Source organism: Chenopodium quinoa, unplaced genomic scaffold (genome assembly GCF_001683475.1).
Source record: "Chenopodium quinoa cultivar QQ74 unplaced genomic scaffold, ASM168347v1, whole genome shotgun sequence".
NCBI classification, from domain to species: Eukaryota; Viridiplantae; Streptophyta; class Magnoliopsida; order Caryophyllales; family Amaranthaceae; genus Chenopodium; species Chenopodium quinoa.
In genome coordinates this window covers 8,321,704-8,344,263 of record NW_018744367.1, presented here as the reverse complement: position 1 = coordinate 8,344,263, position 22,560 = coordinate 8,321,704, and positions in this window count along the sequence as shown.

Here is a 22,560-nt window from a genome sequence, read left to right as displayed (position 1 = left end):
ATCAAAGGTGATCGTAATTGGGCCGATTATCAATCAAATGTGATTGTAAATCGGGCCGACCATCAATCAAATCAATATCTTTGGTAAACTACTGAAGAATAATTCTTTTATCAATTGCTCATCACGAGGCTCCAGGAAATATCATTTGCTCATTACGAGGCTCAAGTGAGATGATCATCATCTGACAGATCATTTCGTGGCCATGTCAGATTTCACCGCGCGGGGACAGCTTTATCGCGACGCATTAATTTTGCCGCGCCACGTTTGATATTGTCGCGCTGTGTTGGGATCAAAGCTTATAAACCCTTTCTTTTTGCTGCTGCTGCTCGCGCTTTCTCGCTTCGTTCTTCCTCAATTCTTCATCAAATCATCTGTAAAGGTTCCTCGCCTTCCAGGGATTTAGTGTACATGCATCTATGTTTTGGACTATAGGACTTTTCTCATGTTTGTAATCTTCTTGAGGTTGACCCAAGACTTGGTGTTACTTAACACAATGTGTGACTCAATGTGCTCAACCTGACTCAATGTGTTTTAACACGATATGTGAAATTCAATTCGACATGGTGACACGACATGACTTAATGTGCTTATGTGCATTATGTAGTGATTGTACTCATGCAACTCGAAAAAAGCAAAAAATTTCCGTCATTTTTGTGGAGGGTATCCGACTTTCTCCCAAAAGAAAAAATGAAAAATGGGAAATTGAAATGAGTGAGTGTAAAAATATTTTGAAATTCCTAAAAAGAATTCCAAATCATCAAGGATTAATCACGGTAAAAGATGGTAAGAAATTTGGGATAAGGTGGGAAAGGGAAAGTTTAGTTTGGAAAAAATTGGGTGTAATATGGAATAGTACGAGTCATATTAGGAATCAAATCAAAGAGTTGTACAAACGCATTTCGTTGTAGGACATCAGGTACCATCGCGGCGCGTCAATGCTGACGTGGCGAGATGGGTCTTGTCGTGGCGCGATAATATACTTATCGCGGCGCGTGGGTTTCAGGGAATCAGACTACGAATAGAATTCTATTTCTTTGTCAACTTTTGGTTATAAAAAGCCCCCAAATTCTTCAGGTTCATCATAATTAGAAATCCAAATTCTAAATTCTCATAATATTTAGCCTTAGCATTTTATTTCTAGCAATCATGGCTAAGAACTTTACAGATCACTCGTGAATGGTGTCAATATTTAACCGATGGTGAGCAAAAAGAGTTTGAATATTAGAACATGAATGGTCTATTAGGTATCAGGAGTGTAGAATTTGATAGTGATTTTATTCATGCTAAAATAGAATATTGGGACCCCAACACTCATTGTTTTAGGCTAGAAAACTATGTAATTAGCCCCCTGCCAGAGGAATTTGGAGCTATTTTTGGCTTTCCTTCTAGGCATCTTACCATAATCCCTACAATATGTGAGTATTATTATAAGGTTTTTGAGCATTTTTATAATCGTAGGGAAACCGAAGTAAATTTTATAGTTCATGAAAAAGAAGTAGATCTAAGAAAATTTGCATCTTTTTTCTTTAATAGACCTAAGTCTAGTTCTTTTTACATCTATAGAAGGAGAGCCTTTATATTTTGCATGTTTACTCAAATTTTATTCACTAATGGTAGTAACCATGGGCCAAGCCATATTAGCAACAATTATGGAACAAGTTGATGCTGGGAGGAATCCCATGCTTGTAATTGTTGAAGAAACAATGATGGAATTAGATGAATTGAAAAAGGATCCTAAAGCGCCAATTCAAGGATTTTCTTTATTATTACAGGTATAAAATCAATACTTTTAATTACATAAATAAAAAATATTTAATTTTGTATTGTAATTGCAATTCATTTCTATGCTTGCAGATTTGGCTAATGGAGCGACTAGATTGATTAATCCTCCTGATGATGTTGAAAAGTAAACTCCAAATTGTCTTGTGAGAAGGAAGAAACGCTTTTCCATAAAGATGGGCTATTGGGAGTGGAACAAAATATTCCAAACTCGCGATTTCTCCATCAAGTGGGTTGGTCCATGGTGGAAGAATGAGAAGATGAATGGAGTCAACAATCAATCTTTCTGTCGCATCCCGAGTTTATCAAAGTTGACATTTTTATTTCCCTTCTAAAGTGATGAGACAATACGGACTTGCACAACCTATCCCTGGTGGTGATGACCGTCGTCCTCATGAATATTCTGTTTCAAAGAATGTTGAGAGGATCGATGATTATTGGTACGCGATACCATTATGGACTGTTGTATCTGATAGAGTTCTACCTTCATTGTCTCGATAATACAAACAATGGCTACTCGCTCGAAATCAAAAGGAAAAGAACAAATCTTGAAAATCAAACTCTAAGGGTGAAGAGAAGAGTAACATAAAAGACCGCCTTAGGGACAAGAAGGCTCCACCTAAAGAGCGCCTGAGTTCAATAATTGAATTCAAGACTCCTACCATGCCTAAAAAGAAAAGTGTTATAGAGGGTAAAGGGAAGAGAAAAGATATTCCTATAGAGAAAGAAAACAAAGTTTGGGTTGAGAAAAAGGTGGGGGTTTTTGCAAAAGGAGAGACGTCTTCCTTAAAGGTTTCAGTTTGCTCATCCAAGGGTTCACTACTAGTAAAAGAATTATCAGATGATGAAGACACAGATAAGAGCTGGAAAAGGGTTCATAAGGAAAAAGAAGAGTAGATTTAGAGTATTACTTTGCTTTTAATTTCATTAGACGATTTCAATTCGAAGTTAATTTTATTTTTAATAAAGCGTAATGCCATTAATAATGTAGTTTCAATTTTTTAATTATCAATGCAGTTTTAGCCTTTAATAAAATTAAACTCATTCTAATTCAATTTTATTTGAAATAATTTCCCAAGTACGGAAGTTGGGAGCAATGGAAGAACTTGAAAATCTCAAATCGACACATCACACATATATGAGTTCCCGTATCTCGTCATTCATGACTCGGTGGTTTGCAGCAACCTCTCAAACTGGAAGCTGTAGCCAAGACCATCCAAGGTCACTACAGGTTACCATGATAAAAGCAAGATGCATTTGTTAAAAAATTTCGAACAATTCAAATTGAACTACTCTTTTTTGGGGATCCTAGATATGAGTCCAATTACTTATTCTCAACTTTCGAAACTTCTTAAAAATTAATTTACCCTTTCTTGTAATTTATTAATCATTTGTGATCATGTAATTTATTTCAAAAATAATCCGAGAATTGAAGTCGGAAAATTTTCGAACAAATTCGAATGCAAAAGCGGTTGTGATCGTTCATAGTTAATCGGCAAAAATCGAACTCTTTGATCGCCTGACGACGCTCCCAACGGGGTGCGATGGATCTGTCGCGGCGCGTTGGCCAGGGCGATGCGACGATTTTGTCGCGGTGCGTTGGGTCCTATAGTGGCGCGTTTTCACCTCACGCGGCGCGATAGTGAGGCGTTGACTTTATTTTTTTCTGATCACGATTTCTGCGTCGGCTTTGTGTTTTCAAAGGCGAAATTTTAAATGTTTAAAGTGGCCGCACCCTACGAAAGGGTTACCTACGTATCCTTAGTATTAAGGAATCAAGTCAAACGTAGTTCTCTTGGGTACGGAACCCGTTAGATCATGGGTAGAATTTCTTAAGCTGGTCAAGGTTTATCATACTTGAGAATTCGTTGCCGTCCATATCTTCAATTTAGCTGCTCCTCCAGATAGGATATCTTTCATGATGTATGGTCCAGACCAATTAGGCCTAAACTTGCCTCTTAGGTCTAGTACATTCTTTCTAAGTGCTTTCAACACCAAATCTCCTTCCTTGATGTTTCTTGTCTTAACCTTTTTGTTAAAGTGTCTAACCATGCAATTTTGAAGCATTGGACATGATGTAAGGCTTCTAGTCATTTTTCATCGAGTAGAATTAGCTCTTCATATCGTTCACTTATCAATTCGACCTCGTCGAGCTTACTTTCCAATGCTACGCGTAAGGAAGGTATTTCTAGCTCTACAGGTTGTACGACGTCCATTCCATAGACCAGGGAGAACGACGCAGTTCCTGTGGACGAGCGGATTGACGTGCGATAACCCTAAAGAGCAAAATGGAGTTTAGCAGGCCAATCTTTGTAGTTCTCTGTCATCTTTTGATGATTGTCTTTAGATTTTTATTGGTTATCTCTACTGCACCATTTGCTTGAGGTCTATATGGAGAAGAGTGATGATGTTGAATACCATACTTTTCAAGTAGGTCTTCACACTCTGCTTGAAAGTGAGTACCATTGTCACTAATCATTTCATGTGGGACTCCATATCGGCATATGATGTTTCTTTCTATGAATAGTGCCACATGTTTTATGGTGAGTTTTGTATACGATGCTGCTTCAACCCACTTGGTGAAATAATCGATGGTAACGAGGATGTATTCATGGCCTCCTAATCCAGGTGGAGAGATTTTTCCAATGATATCTATTCTCCATGTTGAGAATGGCCACAGAGATGTGTAAGTGTAAAGAAGAAAAGGTGGAACGTGTAGCAAGTTGGCATATATTTGGCACTTTGAATACCTCTTCACATATTGATAGCAATCTCTTTTCATGGTAGTCCAATAATAGCCTTGGCGCATGACTTTTTGGACTAGCATTTTACCTTTCATGTGTGTCCCACATGCTCCTTCGTGGATGATTCTCATTGCCTTTTGTGCCTCCTTTTTGCCTACACATAGGAGAGCTCTTCTTTAATCTAGGTACTCTTTTATGGAGTTCTCCATCGATAAGTACGTACTATGAGGCTAAGAGTCTCAAAGCACGTTTCGCTCTTTTGCCAATATTAGGTGGATTTTCCCCTTTAGTGACATAGTTAAGGATGTCTATGTACCATGGTTCTTCTTCGTCCTCTTAGACTTCTTCTTCATCCTCAAGGGCTTGAACGTAGGCAGGCTCATGTCTTTTCTCTACAGTTAGAGGAATTTGCTCGGTTTCCTTAGGAATCCTAACCATTGAGGCTAGTCTTGGTAAGGCATCACCGAATTGGTTTTCTTCTCTTGGTAGGTATGTGTACTCTACCTTTTCATGTTGATCAGTGAGAGTTTCCAAGTAAGTTTGGTATGGAGCTAGACTTTCACTCCTCACCTTCCATCTCTTGGAATCCTGGTTGATGATGAGAGATGAATCTCCAAATATTCAGAGCTTTTTGACTCCAGGTGTCATTTCTGTTTCGAGGCCTACCACACATGCTTTATACTCTGCAGCATTGTTGGTTACATCGAAGTCAAGTTTTATTGAGATTGAGTTGTGCTCTTCATTAGGTGACACCAGCAAGACTCCTACGCCACATCCCTTTTGATTGGATGCACTATCAAAGTATAGTATCCAGGTGTCATCCTCAGTGACAAGTAATTCTGCATCCGGAAACTCATTTTCTTGCACTGGTGTCGATTCTTCAAGTGGAAAGTTAGCCAAGAAGTCAGAAACTACAGATCCCTTAATAGACTTTTGGGGCACAAATCTTAAGTCAAATTGAGCCAAGGTGACTATTTGTCTTGACATTCTTCCATTAAGTGTGGACTTCTCGAAGAGGTATTTGAGGTGATCCATTCGAGACACCACATGGACTGTGTGAACAAGCATGTAATGTCTTAGCTTCTTTATGGCCCACACAAGTGCGAGGCACAATTTTTCAAGTGGTGTATAGAGAACCTCATATTCAAGCATTTTCTCACTTAGATAGTAGATGACATTTTCTTTACCTTCTATTTCTTATGTGAGCATATCCCCCATTGTTTCCTTGGTGATTGTCAAGTATAGACGAAGGGGAATGTCTGGTAGTGTCAGTGCTAGTATAGGAGGATTCGAAAGATAGGCTTTAATCCTATTAAAGGTTTCTTGACACTCATCATCCCATACTACTAATACATTCTTCTTAAGTTTCTTGAATATTGGTTCACATATTGTGGTAACTTTCGATCTTTATGTATTGCAACCGGCCAATAAATCCTCAAATTTGCTTCTCGGTTCTGGGCAGTGGCAGAGACATGATAGCCTTGATCTTGGTTGGGTCTATTTCAATCCCTCTAGAGCTAATGACATAGCCTAGAATTTTTCCTGAGGTAATCCCGAATGCACACTTTGCTAAATTTAACCTCATGTTGTACTTGCAGAGTCTTTCAAAGAATTTCCTCAAGGTTGTTTGGTGACTTGGGCGATCTTTAGATTTTACAATCATATCGTCCACGTACACCTCTACTTCTTTATGCATCATGTCATGAAGTAAGGCAGTTGCTGCTCTTTGGTATGTGGCACCCGCGTTTTTCAACCCGAATGGCATCACCGTGTAGCAGTAAGTGCCCCATGGTTTCGTGAAGGTAATCATTTACATGTCTTTTTCTCCCATGAGAATCTGGTTGTAACCCGCGTACCTATCCATAAACGAGAGAAGTGCATGATTTGTTGTATTATCTACTAACATGTTAGGGTGAGGTAGTGTAACACCCCAATAATTCTCCATTTTCCAAACCTTTTACTTCAAATAAAATAGAGGAGAACTATTGACATGTTAACGCCACGTGTTAAAACGTTAAGGCTTTATCATAATATCGCAGCGAAAAAACCAAACTTAAGTCTTTAAAATAATATAGTGAAGAAAACCAATAAGTAAAAGCTTACAAACTGGAATCATAAAGACCCTTATTTAAAACCAAATCAATATTCAAAACCCAAAACATAAACGGAATAATAAACATAAATAAGTTCAACACAAAGAACGAATACTCTCAATCACACTAATCACTTGGAAATGTGTATGCCAAATACCTGGACTTCAAATCATCTAGCTAACCTATGTATTACTGCTCCCTAACAATACAAGTGTAATAATTGGATCATCACAGGGTCTTTGAAAGGAAAAGGCCATGACCAAAAGAAAACACACACAAAAGTACGCAATCAGCAAAGTTGAGTACATACAAGCTACAACGCACCAACCAAGCATGCTCAACTAATTAAAGTAAATAAACATACATCAAGAATTCATTAACCAAGACTCCACACTAAAATAGTTCAATCAAATCAACATACTTACTAACAAATTCCAATCATTTGACTCTTTATATTTAATTTAATTAATTTAATTTGGAGTAAGCAATAGACGAGGATGTCCAATCCACCAAATAATTTTGGTCCCAAATGACCATTTAAAATAAAAATATAGCGTGATGCAAGAATGGGCACGACTCCATTCTCACAAAGTTAGTCTAGGATCCCATCTAACTTTCATTATAAAATAAAAATGTAAATACCAAAAGAAAAGAGGACATGTTGATCAATCAAGCCTCAGAAAGCCACGGTTTACCACTGTGTACCCCAACCCATAATTGTCAATACTCTAGAAGTGCACGCTTTCCAGAGTTTTATTCCTCATCCATGTTTCACTTTAAGTGATTACAAGTTTAATTAATAGCCGACTCATTCAAGTAAACCATACATATTAATCATATATGCAATTCACTTTTAATCTTATTTAGGACAACGATGATCACATCACAAATTGACCTTTAATTCCATAAAACTTCCAAGATATCCAACATTGTTGAACATAGTCAACCCACCTAGCCATTTCGGCTTAATCCACCTTATACTCAACATACTAACAAGTCATGCTTAAGTAATAAATAAAATAATAATAATCACTTGGAATAATTAATTGATTCGTTCCACTTAAACCATTCAATTTCAATCCTTCAATATTCTAAATGTGGTTAATAAACCAATCCAATACAAATATGCTTGTATCAACATTCCATACAAACAGCTATTCCAACTCAACATGCTTACATCCATAATTCCATACAAACATAATTAATTCGCCAAAACATGTCTCATAAACATAAGTACATGCCTTAATTCAATGTTTAACCAAACTATTAACATCCAAGAGTTCTCTAAACATGAAACTAAATTTTTTCCCTTATGTACCTAAACATGATACTACTTACAACGAATTAGACATGTACGTACCTTGTGTAAACAATCTTTTGTGCCACTTTTAATCACTTAAAAGTCTCCTAGAGAATAATCACCTCCTAGAAAACAACCAATCATAAATTAATTTCCAACAATATAAATTTGATTAAAACTCCTTAAAACTTCCTTTAAAACATGTTTTATGCTTAAATAATCATTAGAAATTGAATAGGAAAAAAACCCCCAAATTAATTGATCATAAGAACCCTGACATCTCAATTTAAATAATTAAAACCCTAGGTTTATAATTCATAAAATCTGAAAAATTAAAACACAATTATAATCTGAAATTATAACTTTTAAATCATCAAAATCCATTTTTGATACTAATTAAATCAATTTCAAACAATAAAATCAAACTCCAAAACAAATTCATAATTATTAACCAAATAATAAATAAAGGGGGAAAGAAGAAAAAAGAAGACCAGCCACATTGGGTGGCCGGCGTGGTGGTCGACGGTCAGGAGATCGCCGGCAGCCGGCGTGCGCCAGAGGCGATGTAGTAGTGGTGGGGCAGCAGCAGCAATAGTTAGCAATGCTCGCGTAAGAAGAGGAAAAGAAAGAAAGAAGAAAAAAGAAAGAAAAGGAAAAGAAAAGGAAAAGAAAAAGAAATAAAATAAAGAGAAAAGAGTTTAACTAACCTTTGTATGTAGGGAAAAATTTGGGAATTAGTAAGGTATTTATTGGAGAAAAATTATAAGTTAAGTAGGGTAAGATTAGGCCTCATGAAAATAAATAATGGGCCTCTTAATTAATGAAATGGTTTGGACTTTTTTTATATGGGCCTAAATTGTAGAATATAACACATAAAAACTCCATTGTAATAAAATCGTTTATCAACCCAAAAATAATAATTTGAAACTTTTTAAAATAAATTCATGAAAATACAAATAAGTATTATAAATAAAATAAAATTTCATTTATAAAATATTTAAAAATACGGGGGATTACAGGTAGAGGGAAATCATCCCTTAGGCTGCAGTCAACACATATTCTTACTCTACCATCTTTCTTGGGAACCGGCACCACGTTAGCGACCCATTCTGGATACTTGGATACCTTGATAAATTCTGCAGTTATTTGTTGTTGAATTTCTTCTTTTATTTTAAGTGCTACGTCGGGTTTCATTTGGCGTAACTATTGTTTTACAAGTTTCATTCCCGGAATTAGTGGTATAGTATGTTGAGCAATTTCTCTGCTTAAACCTGGCATATCTTCATATGACCAAGCAAAAACATCGATAAATTAAACAAGTAGATTTATCAATTTTAACTCGTTCATCTTGATTTAGAGCTAATCCAATTTTAACTTCTCTCTTAATGGTGGGATCTTTTAAGATGTTAATAGTCTCAGTTTCTTCAATTAATGCTGTTTTATTTTCAAGTGCTTCCAATGCTTTAATTATTCCTTTCTCACTTTCATTATTATCAAAGAAATACACACCATCATGGGTAAGGGAATAACACGAAAAGTAAGCCGAAGAAGTCATATTATTAAACTCTTGAACCATTACATCAAAAAGAGAAAGGTCTGCAGGGACCTTGTTGTTAACTATTTTAGGGGTAGACTCTAAGCTAGGATTGATAGTAGGGGGTGCAACTACGAGAGACTTAGTAGAGTCAAAGGTAGAAAACTCTAAAGAAGACTCAAACTCAGACTCGGACCCAGACGACTCAAACTCATCAAACATGGGGCCTTCACCCGTAGTTATGGTTATCTTCCTTCCGCTTGGTGTGGTTACTTTCGTAGTCTAGTGCCATCCCTTGAGTAATCCCTCCTATGGAGTAATGAGATTGGAGGGGTCAAAGTCCTCACTTTGTAAGATAGTTTGTACAAGTGTGGAGTTGTCGTCGACACACTTAGGCTCGTTTCTCTCATACCCAAAGAGAAGACCCATCACATTGAACTCAAAGTATGGGGGTGTACATTCCTTATAGGTAGGATTGGGAATTCCTTCTAGAAAGTTGCAATCCAAGATCTCAAACCCAGGCTAGCGTATTCCATTCCTGATAAGTGGTTTAGGAAATTTATAGCATGGGTAGTCTTCTCCCTCTTTTATAAATTGTCCATTCAAAGTGATAAGGTATGGATCTATTGGTATTGCACCCTTCTGGTTACGAGTTTTTCTTCGCACAGCGGACTTGTCCAAGGCTCACTTAAGGTCTTTAGAGTTGGCTCAAATCCAAGTCCAAAATTATCCTTCTTAGGGAGGCTAGGTAGTCCCACACGCTTGGCTATTTCTTTCTTCTTTCCTAGAGTCATTCCGGGAAAGTGTCCTTGTCTGTTAGAATAACATTAAGGATGAGATTTGACTGAGGATTATATTCAAGAGGGGTCTTTTCATCTTCGTCGATAAAAGAGACCTCTTGGGCATTAAATTCCCGCAAATCTTCATCATGTTCATCGTGCTCCACATAAATGATTGGTTTGTCAACCTATTTGATTCTCATTGGGGAGGCATCGATTGTAACAGGAATTCCTCCAACTATAGCTTTTACTTATTGTTGGAGAAATGAAGGAATGGCCTTTAGGTCATGGAGCCAAGGGCGTCCTAACAGTTGAATGAAGCCTAAATGTTTACTACTTGAAAAGTGGTGCTATGTTCAATGACTCCCGCAGTGACATTCATGGTGATGGTTCCAAAGGCTTAGCAACGAGAGTTTCATAAGCCCTTATGCCTTGTGTGGATGGAGTCAAGTCCTCATCCTTTATTCCTAACATTCTAACAGTACGAAGTGGGCATACATTGATTGTTGAACCATTGTCTATAAGGGTCATTGGCACGTTCATCCTTTTGCATACTACTGTGAGGTGTAAGGCTTTGTTGTGTTTATCACCCTCTAGAGATAAGTCTTTGTCAGAGAAGGTGATCAAGTTATTTGGACTAGGGAGGTCACTTGTGAGGAAGTTGGCCAAGAGATGAGGTTAGAGCATCCATCAATGCTACTCTATGCTCATGAGATCAAGTTAGAAGCTTCCATACATTCACCTCTACTTTAGTCTTTTTAACTTGCTTGACTATATCATTGTATGATGGATGTTGAAATTTGTCAAGTTGCAGTTGTGACTGCTTGTTGCACCCTTCCAGACCTTGTAAGTACTGTGATTGGGGAATCACCATCCTATATATCATCATTGTCATTATTAGGATAAAGTGCAGCAAGTGGTGATTCGATCACGTCCTTGAGGTGTACATCTTAATCATCACTGTCCCTAATTCCATTGACAGTGGTATCATTAGAGGTAGGGATAGTGTTATCTTCTTTTGGGATGTTAATTTTTCTTAAGATAAAGAGCTTCTCTTCATCTATGAGCTTTTGGACATAATCTTTGAACCGGAAATAGTTCTCAATTGTATGGCCTCCAGATTGATGATATTTGCAGTTGCCCACCCTCTTAAGGGATTCAAATAGCTTTGGTTCAAGAGGCTTGACCATACCCCTGCTATGGAGCATGTCAAAGGCTCTCTCATAACTGGTGTCTATAGGCTAGTAAGTCTTCTTATTCCTCTTCTCTCGTGGCTCAATAACGTTAAAAATAAATGGCTTCCTTCCAACGGTATTTAGTCCATGATAGGAAGAAGAAGAAAAGTCACACTTTCTTTTGAGGATAGGCTAACTTTCAAGTTTTAGTATCCTTTTAAGAAGTTCTTGAAGTTCAACATGGGCCATATGAAGAGCGTTACAAAGACCAGCAATATCCTCTTTGGTAGCCTTTTGGGGGAGACTGGCAATGTCTTCATTGGTAGCCTCACTTTGGAAATCGGTCATGGCATTGAAGAAGACCTCCTCTTCTTCTTCAATGGCAGCAACCTCTTCCATGGAAAGTTCTTCAATAGGCTTAATAAGGAGTGATGGACCAAAAGAGGTTTGATTTTCAGAAATAGCCAAGGCGTTAGAAAGTGGAGAAGTGTCGATGCTTGGCTTTTTACTGGCAGGAGGCACGGGAAGCTTGTTGTTATCGATCAAATATTGGATGGCTTTCTTTAGCTTCCAACAACTCTCGGTGGTGTGGCCCCTACCTTGATGATACTTACAATGGGCATTAGGATTCCAGTTATGTGACCTTCTTTTTGGTGCAGGATCTTGAATGGGTCCAATAGGAATGATGAGTCCCTTGGCATGGAGACGATCGAAAGCGGGGTCATAGCTCATCCCAATAGGGGTGAACTCTTTTCTTAGCTGCTTTCTTGTTCCTTGATTGTCCATGGCTAAGACATCATTAAGATCGTAGGTGCTAACATTGTTAGTAGAGTGGGTGTTTTTGGAAGAAGAAGGATGGTCGTTCTTCTTTCCTTTCCAGCCACTGTTGTTACTATTGTTAGCAGCTTTCGATTTTATAAGGTCATCTTTAATATCAATGCCTATGTTATAAACGGCCTTGCAAGCATTCAAAACATGGTATTTCAAGTGTTTTTGATACTTTTCTTGGAGATTTCTAATGAACATTCTCACGGATTCTTTTTCACTTGGAACTTCAATCATTTTGGCAAAAGTTTGCTTCCACCTATTGTAAAATGCGGTGAAGCCCTCATTTTCCTTTTGTTTAAGGATCTCAAGCTCTCTATGATCATTTTCTACTTAGATATTACATTTTTATCTATCAATGAAAACATGTGTAATACTATCCCAAGTAGCAATTTTCTCAGAACCTATAGAAAAAAACCATTGTTGACATACTGGTTCCAAGGAGAGAGAGAAAAAGCAAGGGGAAGATCTTTTTATCAATCCCCTTGATTTCCTTGATTGTCTCAATTGCCTTTAAGTGAAAGTAAGATTGTCAGTAGCATTGAACTTAGGAATGTTATTGGCAGAGAACTTCTGCGAAAGAAGGTCTTTGTCCACTGAGAGTCCCTTAGAGCTTATGTTGAGGTACTTATAGTCACTGAAGATTTGACTAAGGCTTCCTTCAATGCGCTTGATTGTCTCAGGTGGTACTTGCTTGTCAGGATCTTCGACCTCTCTATTATAGTGGTGAGCCCTTTAACAAGCTCAGCAAGACCTTCCATGGTCTTTTGGAGTTTGTCAACATCTTCTTCTTTGGACGACATTTTCCTCTTTCGTCGAACCGTGTTCTGGAAGAAGATCTCTTGTAAGTAGGAGTTATCTCGAACTAAGCGCCCTTCTTTCCTCGACCAAACGTTGTAAAAATTAAACCATTGACTCTTTAATGACTTGACTCTAATTGACTTGTACTTTTATAGAGTTGAAAAGGAAAAAAATGGATGCATATTTTGTGGGAATCAAGTGAGGAAGACAAGTTTTCAAGCAACATAGTTTATGTTAGGAGGATAATATCCGACTTACCCCCCTAAAAAATGATGAAAAACAACGCATGCAAGACTCTAAGCATGGTCATGGTTAAAAAGGACATGTACAAAGTGTGTGCAAGGACTCGTAAGTGAAAGTGATATGTTTAAGACTCGTGTGTTGATCATGGGACTAGACATGTGGTTACAGTCAAACAAGATCAGGGAAAGACCATGTATGTACATTAAACTGGTTACTCGTGATAGTGAGACTCGATGCAAAGACTCGGAAAGAAACGGCTTAACCATCGCATGGCGATGGAACTATTGCCTGGCGTTGGTACCAACGAGAAGCGACAAGGTTGTCGCGGCGCGCTAGACACCAACGTCCTGCGTCACAGACCGAAGTGACGTGCTAATAACTGGAACGTCACTGCAATATGTTTTTTAGCGATTCTTTCGAAGGTTTAAGCCTAAAAGTCTCCTAGGTCGATAGACTTTATGGGTTCATATTAATTAACCAAATTGATTAAGAAACGTCCTTTAAGTCCTTAGTTAGTATGTTTAGACTTATGTATAAGAAACAAGTCAACACAAAGGGTTAGTTTAATCACAACAAGCAAGATATGCAAAAGTAGTCAAGTAGTCACAATATGATGTAATGAGTTTGCCACCTAACCATGGCTCTAGTTCTCTAAGGTCAAGGGTTATGGTGTCCAAGAGGGTCCATGGTTAAGAGTCCGGATGCATCGCGCGGAAGCCATACCTTAGAAGGGTTGGCACGATGGACGAGACTCCGCGAGTTAAACTCAACTCCATGGTTTGGTGAATTCAACAAACTCGGATGCACCCATTATTTCACGGAGCGTTTATTAGGGTGGATGGAGCGTGAAGGCTAAAACCATATGTAAAACACATATAGGTCCAAAAAAAGTCGGATAACTTAATCAGGAAGTAAAATTGTCGAGACAATACTAGAATCAAGCAAAACGCGAAGACAAAATTCTGGCGCAGAATCGCTAGAAGTTGTCGCTGGAAGGCAGTAGCCAACGTTTGGCGACAACACTATTGCGGTGCGACAATGCTGTCATTCAGCGTTGGATACTGTCGTCGTGCAACAGTTCTGACGCTCTGCAGCAGATTCAATTTTTGATGTTTTTTCCGATTTTTCATAGCGTCATTTCGATTTTAGTTGTGAAAAATATTTCTGGTCTTTCCTACGTGTATATCTTATGTTTTGACACATTACGAATGGTCTTTCCAATGCGAACGTTTTTATGCTTATGCCACAATTTTAATCAAAATTACGCACATGAAAATCTAGAATTTTTTTTCAAGCCTCATCCCCTCATTCTAAATCAATTGCTAAAATAATTTTAAAAATCCTCCCCAGTGGAGTCGCCAAAAATTGTCGGGGATCTTTAACTCTCGCCTTACTGTGGTTCATGTTTTTAAGCATGGTGGCGCTCCAAGGAAAAGAAGCTAGAGATAAAAGAGACGCCAACAAGTTTAAGGAACTTGTAAACCGTTCACCGGTGTGAAGGTTACACCCCATTCACGATCATGGAGATCGCTAACTCTATAGTGGTATGGAACCATGACTGGATGTTCGGGGATGATAGTACGAATCAAACCTAAAATAGATCGAACCCGCCCTAAATAGGCCTCTACTCAATTCTTACGATATTCATGTGCGCTTTTCGATAAACATACATACAACAAATTAATCCCAAACCTGTTTAATCTACGTTGGTTGATTATTAATGCACAATCAAATCTATTATTGGTGATCACTTGAATTAAAATCATATTAGCCTAAATCAAATTATTAATTATCTTATTAGGCGTGATTTCAAGTACAAATTCCCTTTAAACATGCAAAAAGGGGTGTGATCAAGCAATAGCAATAAATCAAGCAACATAATAATTATAATTGACACAACAATCATCATCATAATAATAATATCCTCAAAGCATAATTGGCAAGATCCTAGGCATGATACTAAACGGATTAATAACAAATCCTAGCATGTCACTAACAATAAAGATTAAAGCTTTAGCCTAAACATGATACTACAAATATTATAATAAAAATATTAATTAACACCCTAAACATGATACTAGGAAATCAACATCAACATGCTAACATGGTACTAGGAATCATAAAAGCATCCTAACATGATACTAGGAAATTAAAATAATATTCTAAGCATGATTTCTATATCAAAAGAATAATTAAGATAGTAGATGTACTCACTTTGATGCCTCGTACCTCTTTCTATCAAGACAATACACGCTTTAGTAACTTCGAGAAAGACTAAATCAAATAAACCAAATAAATCAAATAATTGAAATATAGATTTAGGACCAAACCCTTAGAACTATCAACCTTTCACGTCGAGGTCGAAGGCAACTTCGAGTTTGGCTTGGAGTATTCAAGGCTCGTGAAGGACGTATGGTGTTGGGATGTATTAGGCTAAGGCTAAGAAAGAGAAAGAGAGAAAGAAAAGCTTATAGCTTAGAGAGGGATTAAGATGATGATTGTTGGTGAATGATAACGGAGGAAAACGAACTCTATTTATAGAAAAAACGAGGGAAAAGATCAGAAAAAGAGTCAGAATTCGACTCGCGATAAAATAGATTGTATCGCGTATTGTGGCGCAAAACTTATATCGCAGCGCGATATTAGCATCGTTCAGCGATACTTTTGGAAGATAAAATCCGTACGGAATCCGACTTTTAATTAATTTGGGTTAATCGTATTTTCGTACGTATTATAGCTTTATTAGAATTAAATTTATTGAAAAAAAAGTGTTTTATCCGAAATAAAATTCTTAAATTTTTATCTTTTCAAAAACAAGATTAATTAGAACCTTCTAGAGGATTCTAGAAGCTGACAATAAATCTTAATGAACTAAGGATCGAAAACAACCCTCTAGAAGCTTGTAATAAATTCTAATTGGTTTAGTAATGAGGTTAAGGTTAATGGACCCTCCACATGGTCATTGGGTCGTAGGTAAGGCTTGGTTCGGGCTCGATATATCATTGGAAAGCTCTTTTCAAACCTCATCCAAATACACAATAATTGGACCAGGATTATGGACCAAAATAATCAAGTTTGGACGTTTTTATAAAGATGACACGAAATGAATGATTTTGGGTTTAAAGGCACGAAATGAATGATTATGGGTTTAAAGGCACGAAATAAATGATTTTGGTCTAAAACATTTAAAGAAAGGTTAGAAATGGTCAAAGCTAAAGGAAACTCACGAGGTTCTTCAACTCTTCACCTAACTCGATAATTAAAGACGTGAAAGGTACTCATCACTGGGTTTGGTTTTTGGGGAGACACAATTAGGTGTCTACAAAGCTACAGATTTCAAGATTCAAGAGGATGGAAGCTTGAGGTACAAAGGGAGATGGTGTGTACCACAAAAGTGCGAGGAATTAAAGAAGAAGTTGATGGAAGAAGGGCACAATACACCATATTTAGTACACCCTGAAGGGGACAAGTTATATAAAGATTTAAAGAAGGTGTATTGGTGGCCTAGATTGAAGAATGAAGTTGCCGAATTTTTAGAGAAATGCTTAACATGTTAAAAGGTAAAGATCGAATACAAGAGACCACAAGGAACCGTGCAATCATTAAAGGTACCTGGATGGAAGTGGGGTTGCATTTCAATGGATTTTGTTACTTGTCTTCCAAAGTCGAAAAGTGAAAATGATACCATCTGGGTTTTGGTAGATAGACTTACCAAATCCCCAATGTTTATACCAATGAAGGAAACCTGGAAGATGGAGCAACTTGCAAAAGCTTACATCAAAAATTTTATGAGGTTACTTGGAGTTTCAAAGGATATTGTGTCTGACAAAGACTCTAGGTTTCTTTCAAAGTCCTAGAAAAGTGTTTAAGAAAACTTTGGAACAACACTAAAGATAAGTACAACATTTCACCCTGCCACAGATGGACAAACTGAAAGAACGATTCAACATTTGGAAGATATGCTAAGAGCCTGAGTTATTGATTTCCATGGTGGATGGGAAGATAGCTTGGACTTAATTGAGTTTTCTTACAACAATAGCTACCATGCGAGTATTAGCATGGCACCATTTAAGGTGTTGTATGGAAGGAAGTGTCGTAGCCCTGTGTGTTGGAACGACATAAGTGAAACAATGATATTAGGGCCTCAAATGATTGAAGATACAATCAAGCAAGTGAAGGAGATTCAAGATAAGATTCAAGCGGCACAAGACCATCAAAAGAGTTACGTAGATTTGAAGCGTAGGGAAGAAGAGTTTGAAGTTGGTGACAAGGTGTTATTAAAAGTGTATGAAAGGTGTCATGAGATTTGGCAAGAAAGGGAACCTTAGCCCAAAGTATATAAGTCCATATGAGATATTACAAAGGATAGGCAAAGTAGCTTATAGGTAGGGTTGTACACAGTTTGGTCTGTACCGTAACCAAATCAGACCAAACCGCATTTTAGCGGTTTGGTTTGGTTTACGGTTTGTAGAAATATACGGTTTGGTTTCGATTTTTTTGTAAATACGGTTTACCGTTTTCAAAAGTAACAAACCAAACCAAACCCTAAACCAGTAAACCGTATTTTAATATTTATATAATTTTTAAATAAATTAAAATAATTATTATAAATTAAAAAACAATAAAAATATGAAAAATCAAAATACAACAGGGTATACGAGTATATGACTATACGCTCAGTTGGTAAATAAAAATATGTTAATGTTGGATGAGTGCTTGGACATGTGGTAATACTGTTAGTCTGCTGTGAGCCCCTGATGTTATCAATCTTGTCATGTTGCTGCTAGTTAGACATATGTATAAATTATAGTAATGACTATAATGTATTATGAGTTTATGATGATAAATTGATTATTGTATTATGTGTTAGCACTTAGATTGTTATTTTTATTATAAATTTGTAATACAATTTAATCCGTTTGGGCTAATTATTTAAACTTTATTATGAGTTAATGATGTATTATTTGGCAATTTTTAGGGAAAAATGACGTCTCATCATAAACCGCAAACCAAACCGCACCGTATGAAATATTGACCAAACCGTATTTTGCGGTTTGGTTTGGTTTGGACTCAAACCGCACCAACCAGACCGTGTTCACTCTTACTTATAGGTTGGCCTTACCTATGGATCTGAGCAAGGTGCACAATGTATTTCATGTGTCTCAATTGATAAGGTACATACCTAATAAGTCACATGTGTTACAACCCAAAACAATTGAGTTAGATCAAAGCTTAACTTATGAGGAATGACCCGTCAAGATTCTTGACAGTAAAGTGCGTAGTACACACAACAAGGAAGTTAAGATTGTTAAGGTGCTATGGTCTAACCAAGAATATGAGGAAGCAACTTGGGAAGCTGAGGATGAGATGAGAAAGATATACCATGAGTTGTTTAAGGTATGTTGAGTTACAGGGACGTAACTCGTTTTCTTTAAAGGGGGTAGAATGCGGTAGAATTTCGCGCTTTTTTCCTGAATTCTCATTAATTTTAGTGTTTTTTGCACATTTTTAATGGTTATTTAGAGTACTTTTGGTTTCAAGAAGACATTAAAGGTAAATGTATGTCAAAAAGAGTATAACAATATTACACAAAACGAGGAAAAAGGTTTTCAAAAGTTGGTATTCTTTCACTCATTTAGTGTGGGTTTTGTTTTTCGTCACCCAAGTTTCGGGGATGAAACTTCTTTAAGGGAGGTAGACTATAATACCCCGTATTTTATACAGTTTATAAATTTAAAGTTTTATTTTATAACGTATTTAAATCATTTGAAATGAATTATTTATGGTATTTTAATATTTAAAAAGATGTATTTAAATTAAAAACCCATTTATTATTTATTTATATGGTTTGGAAATATTTTATTTTTTTATTTGTAAACTTTAGGACACATTTAAATTATGAAGGAGTTTTAAAGTCAATTTTTTTTAAAATAAAGTCAAAAGACCACTTTGAGTGGATGTGGGAATCATTAAGGTTAAAAAGGGAAAATCAAGTAGGAAGTGTCTTAGTACACATGAATAAAATGTAATGTGGTGCTTAAGTGCACTTAAGGTGTTCTAAACACTGAGGGATAGGATTTGCGGTGCATTATGCGCTTAAGGTGTTTTAACACCAAGGTAGTTTATAAAGGATTCAACATTTAATTAATTGTGATCACTAATTATTCAAGAATTAAATTGGAATGTTTGATTACTTAATTGAATTGTATTGATTGATTGCGTTGTGGATTGAGAGTCATCACCAAGTCTAAAATGTAACTAACGTAAAGTGAAAGAGATTACGCAACAAAACTCTTAGAACGTATATACCTCAAGTATGAACATATGGGGGAAGTTATACGACTTTATATTTGACTATAGCTTCTACCGGGAGTTTAAGACGCTATATTTTCCTTTTTAATTTATGCGTAGGACGTTCGTCACTCACAAGTGACATTTATGCCTACCTGGTTAGCTCTCGGAGTAGTTTACCTCAATTTACTTAGGACAGGGATTTGGTTGGAAACTCGTTCAAAGCGTAATCAATTAAATGAATGATTAGATTGTCTATTGTATGAGTTGTATGCTTGAAAACAGGTGCAAGAAGGTATGTTGTGTGATGCTAGGTTGTACGCATGTTAGTATATTTCATTTACGCTTATGTACTCAACATTGCTGATTGTGTGTGTTTATATGTTTGTTTGGCCTTGTCTTTATCTTTGTCCTACGATGACCCATTTCTAATGGTGAGTGGTGGGGACAAAGTAAAGAGAAGCTTTTCAGGTGATGCAACATATTCATGTTGGGGCATGAGTGAAGAGAGAATCTTGTTTAGTTTCCATAAAGATATGATGTGTTTATTTGATTTGAATATTATTCATTGCTTGTGAGACTAAAACAATGATTTTAATTATTTGGTTTGGTTTTGAAAAGGGCCTATAATGGTTCCAAGTTGCAGGTTGACTTCGTTTGACTTTATTTGACTTTGGTTTGAATTTACTTTCGTTTGGTTTGACTTGAGGTTGGTTTTATGTTTTAAAAAGGATTTTTGAGACGAGTCTTCCGCTGTGTGTCTTTGATAATTGCCTTAGCCGTTATCACGATGGCGGTAATGTCTTAAAATTTCTTATTTCGTATTTTAAAGAGGTCAAAACAAGTATTTTAAAAAGGAAGGAATTTCTAGGGTGTTACAATAAAATAATCTATGAGATTATGAAGATAATAAATATCTTATTTTTTTTATATTATCTCTTTATTTACATATCTGACACCTAAAAATTAACAAAATTTCGGTGTCAACACCCTTACCTTTCCTCCCAAAATTGGAGGAATTTGAGAGGAAAGAAAGAAATTAAATCCATCAAACTTTTCCTTCCCTTTATATCCTTTACTAATGTCATACCAAACAATCGATTCTTCTCTTTTCCCTTCCTATATTAATATAAAACCAAACATTAGATGACATAGTTTTTTTTTTTTTTATTTCCTTTCCCCTCGCTTCCTTTCTTTTCCCTTCCCTTTCTTTCCTTTACTAATATTGAACCAAACAAAGCCTTAAACAAAAATCGAAAATAGAAAATAAAAAACAAAAGTCTTTTTCACTTTTCTACTGTTAGTTTTCAAAATTATCATGATTTAAAAAAGATTGACCAATTTTTAATTCATTATATGACATACTTCAATTCCTCCGTTTTTAAATACTTGCAACACCTCCCTAAAATGGAAATGTCACAATACTTGCAGCACACTATAATTAGAAAGTTATTTAGAGGAAAAATTATACCTTTCCTTTACTTAAAGTACATGGCCGATGGCCCACTAAATTATACTTTTAACAATCTCTCACCCCATTTTAAAATATATTAAATCATTTAAACCCCATTTTCTTAACTATCGTGAAAAAGTGTGTGTTGCAACTATTAAAAAAATGGAGGAAGTATATCATATGATTTTGAAAAACAAAAACCTAGAGTTCGCTTGGTATCACTGTGGTCATAGTTATCAGAATCAGGATTCTACCTTGAATCGGTGAGTAGGATAGAATCGAATCGGTAAAATCGAATCTTAGAATCGTACGATTCTACAAAATTGTAAAATTGGGCTTAAATGACTACATACATAATTTTCAAGCAATGAGAATGATAATAATATATATTGTTGATAACATAATATCGACAACACAAACATAAAATAGTTTTAGAAGTAATTTTGCACACGCATAACTCAACAGTATACTATAAATTATAAAGTCAGATTATTGGTACACATTCTTAACCACGAGAGTACGAGACAATTGTTGTTAAATTATGAAAAAAATAACTTTGTTGACTCGTAAAATTGTTTCCCTTAATATAAAAATCCAATGATAATAGATAACTAAGTGTCAAGTTAGTTCATTTTAACGAGATAGCTGATGACAACTACAACAAACTCATGTATAAAAGTGTTTTTTATATGCCCAAAGTTGAGTGCATAAGGCTCATGAATACATTCTTATGCCCATAAAATTTAAATGGTTGGATAGAATTTAGAAAGTTATTTAAATTGATGTTTCATAAGCTTTATTATAATTTATATTGAATACTATGTAAGTCATTGACTAAAGTTAGGCTAAACTATGACACCCTTACACTCTTTAGGCTATAACATAAAATATATAAATGATATGGGTACGAGACTAATTCTATTAGAAAGTAGACCTTAAGAGCTTTCCAACGATATATTATATACCCAATTCCGACTTTGCAATCAAAAGTTTTGGGTTTCTAAAAATCAGACTTTTGTAGGAGTAGAATCGTTAGAATCAGTACGGAATCATAGAATCTGTACCGATTCCACCAATTCTACTGATTCTATGAGCAATTCTACAGCATAGCGATTCTACCAACGATTTACATCGTTTAGGTGGATTGGGATTGTAGAATCGCACAATTCTACGATCTGAATCGCGAATTTAATAACATTGACAGTGGTTTTCTGGTTTTTGGTCTTTTTCATAATCATATGATAAGTATCATATAATAAATAAAAAAAAATTGGCCAAATTTATTAAAATCATGATAATTTTGATCACTAACAACAGAAAAGTGTAAATACCTTTTTCTTGTTTGGTTTGTTTTCAAAAAATCAGAAAAGTGGAAACAAAAAAGATGTCAAATAAGGCTTAAATAGAAAACTATCAAATTTACGAATAGCGGAGAAAAATCAAGTTTATCAAGCCGATTTACAAATTATCCTAATTATTAGATGAAATGACAAAACTACCCATTGATTTACAATTTCTTTTTGTAAATCAAACTTATAAACTG